This window comes from Salvia hispanica, chromosome 2, assembly GCF_029641045.1.
Source record: "Salvia hispanica isolate PSC_SH4W2 chromosome 2, Shi_PSC_v1, whole genome shotgun sequence".
NCBI classification, from domain to species: domain Eukaryota; kingdom Viridiplantae; phylum Streptophyta; class Magnoliopsida; order Lamiales; family Lamiaceae; genus Salvia; species Salvia hispanica.
This window is the reverse complement of record NC_142693.1, coordinates 46,542,708-46,552,509: the sequence shown is the minus strand read 5'-3', so window position 1 is coordinate 46,552,509 and position 9,802 is coordinate 46,542,708. Positions and strand designations below refer to the sequence as shown.

General features: G+C 37.2%; 1 pseudogene across 1 annotated transcript; it reads right to left on the bottom strand.

Annotated features, from left to right (window-relative positions):
- Positions 1 to 6,153: 6,153 nt before the first annotated feature.
- LOC125201672 (putative metal-nicotianamine transporter YSL7) lies at positions 6,154 to 9,505 on the bottom strand (annotated as a pseudogene). The gene is made up of 6 exons (XR_016135258.1): positions 9,026 to 9,505; positions 8,222 to 8,385; positions 8,050 to 8,147; positions 7,836 to 7,970; positions 7,571 to 7,757; positions 6,154 to 7,334 (listed from the first exon to the last, which is right to left on the bottom strand). The product of XR_016135258.1 is annotated as a putative metal-nicotianamine transporter YSL7 (transcript).
- Between the last annotated feature and the right edge of the window lie 297 nt (positions 9,506 to 9,802).

Below are 9,802 nucleotides of genomic sequence, written 5' to 3'. Positions count from 1 at the left end.
GGTTTAGGATGTATGTTGCGGTCTTAAGTGCCTCTCCTCAAAGGGATTCTGGCAAAGTAGAATGACTGATCATGCTTCTAACCATATCCTTGAGGGTTCTATTTCGTCTTTCAGCAACACCATTCATGGTAGGACTACCAAGCATAGTGTACTGTGGGACGATCCAACATTCCTCAAGAAATCTAGCGAAGGGTCCTGGACGTTGTTCACCCGAGCCGTCATATCTACCATAGTATTCTCCACCACGGTCAGATCTAACGTTCTTAATTCTTTTGTCAAGTTGATTTTCAACTTCGGCCTTATAACTCTTGAACGTATCCAGTGCTTGAGATTTTTCACTTATGAGATATAAATAACCATATCAGGAATAATCGTCTATGAACGTAATAAAATATCATTGACCATTCCAAGAAGCAGTAGGGAAAGGTCCACAGATATCTATATGGATAAGTTCTAAGACGTCTGTAGTCCGATTGGCTTCAAATCTCCTAATGTTTGTTTGTTTCCCCTTAATGCACCCAACACAGACTTGAAATTCTGTCATATTGGGAATGGTAAGAATTCCACCTGACACAAGTCTTTCTATTATCCGTTTGGAGATATGACCCAAACGTTTGTGCCAAATTGTTGCAAAATTCTCACTCATTAATTTACGCTTTGTACCTCGTGAGTTCACATGCAGGGCTTCATTAAATGAAGTAATTGTTTCAAGTAAATAAAGATTATCACCATAAGAAAGAGAACCGGTGCCAACCAAAAATTAATTTAGATAAAGACTAAATTTACTATTTCTAAATGAACAAATATAACCGAATTTGTCCAATACAGAAATAGAAACTAAATTTCGTCTAAATGACGGTACAACAAATGTCTGTTCTAAATCCAAATAACAATCAGTTTTTAGTAATAATCTAAATGTGCCTATAGCCTCCACTTCAACTTGTTTGCCATCGCCCACATTAGGGGTGTCGAAACGGGTACCCACGGGTATCCGCACCCGATTTTGCAGGTACCCGCACCCGAAAATCCAGAAATTTTACTACCCGCACCCGACCCGCAAGGCTATGCGGGTGTCCCGAAACCCGCATCGGGTATCCCGACCCGCAATGGCAGGTACCCGCACCTGTTGGATGCATTATTATGAGCACAATGATCACCTTTCAATATTTATATAGATAGCGGATAAATCCTTTAATCTACCTTCGATGTGGGATTTTCACTTTTTTCTTCAAATTTCTTTCCTAAAGACTATTGGTGCTGTGTGTTGATATATATATAGCAAATTTCTTATTTCTTATTTTCTTATTTCTTATAATTGTAAATGCCTTCTCATTTATCTTTATATATTGTCACTATTTTTATTTATTCGGAATGATTACATAATTTATACACCACTAATTTATCAATTTTTATTCAACGTGGTATTCATAATTCATGTATTTTGCAATGATTCCTAATTTATGGTTTTTATTACTTGATTTTTTCTTTTTGACATTATAATAGAACAATATCTTTAAAGGAGTCGGGGAAGCAATCCCTTTACAAAGGAGATGGATTCATTATTTAATTATTATCCCAGAAGCAGTCAGTATCCTTGTTAATTTACCAGAGAAAATGAGTTCAGATTGTGAGGATAAACTTGCATAATATTAATATGAATTGTAGTGACAAATTTTTATTCGGCAGACCTTGCAAAAAGTTAAGAAACAAAACCAATATATATTCCTTAGTAATTCACATTAATGTGGTTGATTGGTTGCATGATTTGGATCACAAGAATACGTATACGTATAAATATATTAGCATTTCTGGAAGATCATATGAATGAACAAATATTTGTGTTTAAAAGTTAATCCTTTGGAAACATTGACTTTATCATAATCGCTTTCAAAGATGATGCATTATTGCGTGAATTTCGAATGTCCCACATCGATGGTAGATGGATGGTTGTTTAAATTAGTGTAGTATAAGTAATAAAGGCCATATAGTATTAATAGCTTGCAAATCGGGTGTTGCGGGTATAACGGGTATTCCCGATACCCGACATTCCCACGCATAGACTACCTGATCCTGAACCCGTACCCGATTATTTCAGGTAGTAGGTGTCTAATACCCGTCGGGTATCGGGTTGGGTTCGGGATTATCCGATACCCGCTATCCGTTTTGTCACCCCTAGCCCTTATAGATGAATCTTTCAGCATCAATCGGCTTTCGGTACTAGAGGCAACCTTGCATGGACTCACTTATGTGAGTAGTAGCACCAGAATCTATCCACCAAGTATGTCCAGGTACAGAAGCTAAATTAACTTCTGAACAAACATAAGTGAAAAATGTATCCTTCTTCACGCGCCAAGCGTGATATTCTTCACCATCATTCTTCTTGTGTCCACCTTTCTTGCAAAAGAAGCAAACTGAAGCTGATCTTTCCTTCTTAAATTGTTTTGCAGATGGACCCGCAACATTTCTGGAGGAATCGGGGAAGAATCCTCTTCCCCTTAGCGAACTCGGAAAGAATCCTCTTTCCCTTGTCTCTTCCTCGTTTACCCCTATAGCTTGTTGCTAAGTGAGCACTTTCTGTCTTACTTTGCTTCAACCTCTCTTCCTCTTGAACACAATGAGAAATCAACTCATTCAATGACCATTTATCCTTCACAGTATTGTAACCAACTTTGAAGTGCTCAAATTGATGAGGAAGAGATATCATAACCAAATGACTAGTTGATCATCACTGATCGTCAAATTAAGTGCCGTAAGTTTTGAAGCAGTGTTTGACATTTCCATAATGTGCTCCCTAATTTCCCCTCGGCCATTATACCTCATAGTCACAAGTTTATGCATCAATGAAGCCGTGTCGGCCTTTTCATTGCTTGCGAAACTCATATCAATGGCCTCGAGAAATTCCTTAGCAGTTGCTCCTTTCGGGTCAGTACCGCGGAAGTTTTCAGGGATGGCATGTTGCATAATCATAAGACTCATGCGATTAGAGTGTTCCCACCTCTCAAAGTTCCGTTTATCCTCATCGGAACTTTCATTAGTAAGAGGGGTGGGTTGCTCCGTCCGAAGTGCATAGTCTAAATTTGCAATCTCCAAACCAATCAATACCTTTTAGCACATGAATGGAATTTAGAAAACCAATAGCAGATTCTTGAGCTAGTAAAGAACAAATATAACAAAATAGGACAATAATTAGTTCACGTAAATGATAATTAAATAAATTAAATAATGACAATTCCCATTTCAAGATGTCGGCACAACATTAAAATTTTATCTTTGGACAAAATAATTAACTTGCAAGTGACATCTTAATACGTAGTAATCAAATATAGATAATCATTTCCTGTCAAACAATAAGTCTTCCTTTGGGCCGACTTAGTGTCCACAATGACTTAAGGATAATCTCATATTATTACCACAAGGTACACAAGAAACACGGCCAAATAACAATCTTCTTTTGGGCCGATTAACTATTCACATGTATTTCAAGTATACAAATATCCTATATATTCTAAATAAATTAATCTGCACATTAGAGCTCACTTTGGCAAGATAATATTTCAATTAATTTAATTAAAATAATAGACCACATAAACTTTAAGTCATTATTCAATTAATTACTTAATAATCAAAACAATTAATTACTTTAACTGTTTTAAAAAACTTGCGGGCTATTTAGAAAAGTTTTTGCAAATAAAATAGAATAACTAAAGAGATGAAGCTTTAGCCGAAGAATTTGATGGTCTAAAAATAGGCAGCTTAACAAAGAAAATTTTAAAATAAGCATATCCATAATCTGCCACATGACCCAAATTTTGACTTATAAAAAAATAAGTTAACAGCCCACAACAAAATAAGGCCCAGAACCTATCACCCTCCTCAATTCTGCAAAATGAATAGCAGCAGCTATAGTGAAGGAGGAGATGCGACGGTTCGACACGCCGTTTCATTCCATCGCCTGTAACCGCTGCTAACCGTGACGTCACTGCCAACGCCCGACGTCGCCGTATCACCCAAGACAGACAGCAACCAGAGAATTTTCCATAATAATTTTGAAAGAAATTGCTTTCAAAAATACAGAATTTCAGAATGTTTAACATCAAGAATCTAGTTGAAAGTCTTTGGCGAAAAATAAGCAACAGATTTTGAAAGAGAAACTGAATGTTGGAAACAACATAAATATGGATTTTAACGAAAAATTCCATCAACAAAATTACAAACAAGAACCAGTTTCTCACAACCATTCTGTCGGACACAAGGAGTGTATAAAGCAGTAACCAAAACACGTAAACCCACTTCTCTGAACTAAAACCATGATATCCAACAAAATAAAATAATCGAGTCGTGATAAATGAATTCTCAATTTATAGACCAATCAGACATTGGTTTGCGTGAATTGATAATCAATTAACATTGAAACCTTTGTGAATGAATTCAGAAACAATTTGAAATTTTCTTTTCGGAAATTCCTCAATCTTAAAATTTTTTCAAAAAGAAATTCATGTGTTCACAACAGACATCACGAAGAATTGACGAACATCTCAAATAACTGAATCCAGCAGAATGAAAAATCATATTAAACGAATTATCAATTCGTTCCAATATTGGCTCCTATACCAATTATTGGAATCAAATTAATGATTCACATAATTCATCACATAAATCACACATGTGGAATATGATTGATAACATAAAGCGGAAGCGTACATGGATTCAGATTCACGCTCTCTCACAGATTCTCGGTAATCTGTAGAGTCTTGATATTACGTCTGATCAATAGGAATGAGAATCCATTGATCTATTTATAGGTTGCACTTGAGGACCATAACCATGTATTTAGAGAATAAGTCCCTAACTTTATTATAACTTTAATTTCACCTATAACAAAATTAAAGTTATTCAAAGTAGTATCTGCACAATAGTCCTCATACTTTTGTAGATAATCGTTTGACCCTATAAATTATAGGGTCTTAATAGATTACGTAATCGAGTCAATCAATAAATAGCCATAAATATTATACAATCTTTTGACTATTATGTTGGACCATATTAAAATGTTCCAACCCTCCACTCCATACAAAACAATTTGAAATTGAATTTCTGCAGTGTATTTCAAGTTCATAAATAGGTAAGGCATTGGCCTGATTTACGTTTTGATTTTTGGTCGAGGTACGAACTACGGATTCTATTGTTGTACATCTCGAATCACTCTCGGGGTTGGTTGGGGTTCAAACTACATGCTATTTTAATCGTTGTTTTTCTCGCGATTTTGTTCCCTATTCTAGATCTCTGCTACTTTTTTTAATCACTGTTACTACTAAATTTGAAGGAAGTGTTGTGCAAGTCACCAATTGCTTGAATCATGTTTGATTAAGTGTTTGACTAATATTAGGGATTGCATGACTCGTGCTTACACATATATTATATTGAATTGCTTGACTCGTGTTCTGATAATTACTTGCTTCTCCCTTCGTAATTGCTTGATAATAATGGAGTTGTTGCGGTTCTGATTTTTGGTTTGATTTTATCAGGCGATTGCTTGTTTTATGCATTGATATTGCTTGCTTTATGGTTAGTAATTGCTTTCTTTATGTTTGGACGATTGTTCATCATTTTTTATTCTGCATTTTACAAATAATTGTTTTCGTTTTGCAACACATTGTTAGTCACTTTAATGTAAAGAAAAAGGAAGGTTAGACAAGAGTTTAAGGAAAGGGAAGAAGAATAAAGTGGGCAAACGGAAGCTGATCAATCTTTTGGACATGGCAGTAGATTTGTCGATGAAAGCGGTTAGGGGGCACTTCTGGTCAGGTCGAAGGTGTAGTTTCGAATAATCCTATAGGCAAACGGAATATGATCTTATTTTTTATTCTACATTCTTGATTTACAGAATTACAATTAAAAGTTGCTTGCTTCTTCATACGAATTTGCATTTACAATTAAAAGTTGCTTGCTTCTTCATACGAATTTGCATTCTGTTCAAAGTAATTGTTTGCTTTTCAAAACAGCACATTATAGTTTTCCATTATATATGAATTTGCATTTATATTTTGTATAATGATCTTACTTTCCAAAATATATGTAATTGCATATTAGTAATTTTGTGTTGCATCGAGATGGTAATAGACATTGAGCGAGCAGAGCAGCAATATCCCTTCACAAAATTGTTAACATCAAACCAATGAGACCAAAGTTTTAAATTCCATTATTGTATGAGCTCAAATGTATGTCTTGAACTAAGAAGATAAAAAACCTTCAACTCTAGCATTATCGTTTCTGGACAAAAACTTCATGCAAATAGGTGGTTTTACACCTGCAAAACCTAGTAGTGAGCTCGGCAAGGCCCATATCCCGTCTCCGCAGATCAATCCAGAAGCTACTGCAGGCCCGAAGGCGTCGGCCTTTGTCTTGTCAATCTTCTCCCAAATGAACAAAATCAAGCTCCCAACACACATATCAATAGCAAAGTAGCCTCCAAGGTAGAACGGAATTGCCATCGCCATAGGCATAGGAATGAACCTCCCCCGTTTTGGCCCCACGGCGTCTCTTACTACGTTAATAGCCAAGGCCGCTATAAAAAACACACAACACAGAGTAAGGCAATGCTTGGGCAAAGAGGAAACTCCCTCAACGCCCAAGATTGCTATGTTCCGGTACATAAGTGCATAAGGCGCAGGGTATGGCGAAGTGCTGAGTCCGAGATCATCAAAAGCCTTGTAGAAGAGCCAAAACACGCATGGCGTGATCACGCATCCCATAGCAGTACCGATGATCTGGCTCACAAACATGGTCCGTGGAGATGCAAGGGTCAGGTACCCGGTCTTGAAGTCCTGCGTGAGGTCAGAGGCGGTCGACACAATATTCATCATCACACCACACGCGGCCAGCCCTGCGAGGACGCCACCGTGAGACACTCCTGCCCATGCACCAATCATAAATATTGCCAATTTTCCATAACTGGGCGCCATGGACCAATTAGTGAGCCCAGTTCCGTAGGCGTTGCAGAAGGCTAGTGCCGGTGCGAAGATGTATAACAGCACAATGTGGTACCATTTTAGTTGGTAAAATATTTGAGGAATTGTGGCAGATGAGATTGCTGCAATGGCGATGTACCCGGCAATGGCAACCCAATCAGGGACTGGGTCTTTGAGAAAAAAATGAATTCTTCATTGTTCATCGTAAGATAAATCAGGTGTTGGAGGAGAAGTCGTTGTGTTACCAATGATAGAGCTCATGTTTTTGTCACGGAGTTGGTGGTATAACGCAAACAGGGTGCGGCTAAGGATCTTAATGAAGTTGTAAAGGCCATCACCAAGAATCATAGCTATAGCAACGAAGACCTGTCACAAATGTGAAGGATATATGTTAGTTATAGAATGGGAAAGATTGGTCCTGTTAGTTAGATTACTAACTGTTAACTATGTCAACCGCCTATGTTATAGACATGCAATTTTCTTTGTGTTGACATCTACGTATAACATAAGTTGTTGATATACTTAGCGGTTAGCAATTAGCAACTGATCACATCCATACGAAAGATTATATGAAATTGGTTAGCAAAGACAAGAAAAGTTACCCGGTATCCTTGCAAGCCATTAAGGCTGCTGGATGAAAGATGAGCCGAGTACCAATCGCCCTCCTTCTCAATCAGTGGCCACATTATTCCCCATGACAGGACTGCACCGAGTAGCATTGACACGTTGATAACATAGGGACAAATCATGCCTACACCAACATATGTTGCAGAGAAGTCGAAGTAGAACCTGTGAAAATGACACAAGTGAAATACAATTCTATATGAATTAATGAATGTAAGATGGCCAAGGAGGTTAGTTACTGACTTGTTCTGATAGGCTTTAAGGCCAAATGTGGGGAAATTGCTGAATCCACATGTTTCGGTTGCAGCGAAAAACCATTGGAAGAAACCCCACAAGAAGCTTAAAGAGAAGAACTTCCCCAAGAATCTGACTTGCTTCCTGGAGTGAACAAGCAAGACTATGTTGTGAGATCATTCACTTTGGAGTAAGGAATCAAATAAGGGTAGTCACAACTCACTTGGCTCTCTTGGCACCTTTAGGAGTGTGGAAGCTATTGATCAAATGAGCAGCTGCAGTGCCACTTGGAAAGATCAGTTTGAAATCCATGATCATTATCTGAAACATTTTGACATAAAATTTGCATCACAACTCAAAAAACGAAAAAATGAACAAGTTTCTTGAACTCATACCTTTCTGAGGGGCAGAACACAGAAGAGTCCCACAAAGCTAGTGAGGATGAGGAATCCGATCATCCACGAGAGCGAAGGATTCTTGATATTCTCTGGGTTGTTAGCTGAAGTAGATTGTCTTGCCACAACTTGGCTCATGGCTAAAAGGTAACTTCCAAAGCCTCCTGAACATTTTATACAAGTTACACCTTATACAATAAACTAACAACTTTTGATCATTGTATTACTACAAGCTAGTGAACAAGTATTATCAGTTTGTGAAAAAGTCAATGTCAGTTCACTTCTTTCAGATGTACAACCAAGGACATACTCAACAAGACCCACCAAGAACTCTCTTCTATCATTTTTGGTCTTTTTCATACTCATTTTAGTTCACGAATACACTAATATGAGTTTACTGATTCATAAATATTAGTTCCCGACTCAAGATCAGGAATTTATGATTCCAACTAAGTTGAGTCACTTCTTTATTACACTCGTTTTGAAAAAATCATTAAAAATAGTTAAAGTGGATATATAATAAAGTAAAAGCGAGGATAACGTAGATAAGACTATTCTCTATATTCTTCTCGCTTTTACTTTACTATACATCCACTTTAACTATTTATTACGATTTTTTCAAAACGAGTGCGAAAAAGAAGTGACTCAACTTAGTTGGGACGGAGGGATTATGTTTTATGATGTCAACTGTATCAACGAACTAAAATGATTTCAGATCTCATTTTAAAAAAGTTGTCACCCTACACACGAAGTAGTACATTTTATCGATTATATGACATACATAGAGAGTGTGTGTGTACTGACCGCTAAAGGCGATGCCGGCACTGGCGATGACACATGTCTGAACGACGGTATTCTCTTGCCTTGTGAAAGGGTGGTTGAGGAATCCAGCTTTGTGTAGAATCTTTGTCCAAGAATTGACAAAAAGGAATCCAAGCAGGCCAACAGAGACACCGAGAGAGGGGACAATCCCAGTTGTGAGGTTGAGCTTCATCACAATGAAGGTGAACAATATGCTCAGCATAAAGCTCACCACCAAAGCCCTCACTGTCAGCTGATCTTGCCACCGTGGCACCTCCTTCCTCTAAAAAATCTTCTCTATGGACTCATCTTCCATCAACTCTATGCTTCTGCCACTCATATTTTTCAATCTTTTTTTTTGCTGCTTTTGCTAAATGATTATGGCTTACTACTTTCTTTCACTTTTATTTATACTACTATTTCTCCCAAGTCAAAACTACATACCCTTTACACAACATAGTCATAAATAACAATCTTATTATGTACTTTACACTTTTTGTAAAATGGAAAATAGAGATAATTGAGCTGCATATTGTATCATCTGATCTTAATGGTATTGGCATAGTTGGCTCAATTAATGCTATTGAATTATAACCACAATTGCGTCCAGCAAGGACCAGATCTAATTTGACATGTAGTACTCCCTCCGTCCCATTAAAGATGACCCACTTTCCTTTTTAGTTTGTCCCAACCAAGATGATCCATTACCAAAAATGGAAACCCCTTTATTTCTACTTTATCTCTCTCTCTTACTTTACTCTCTCCACTCAACACACAAAA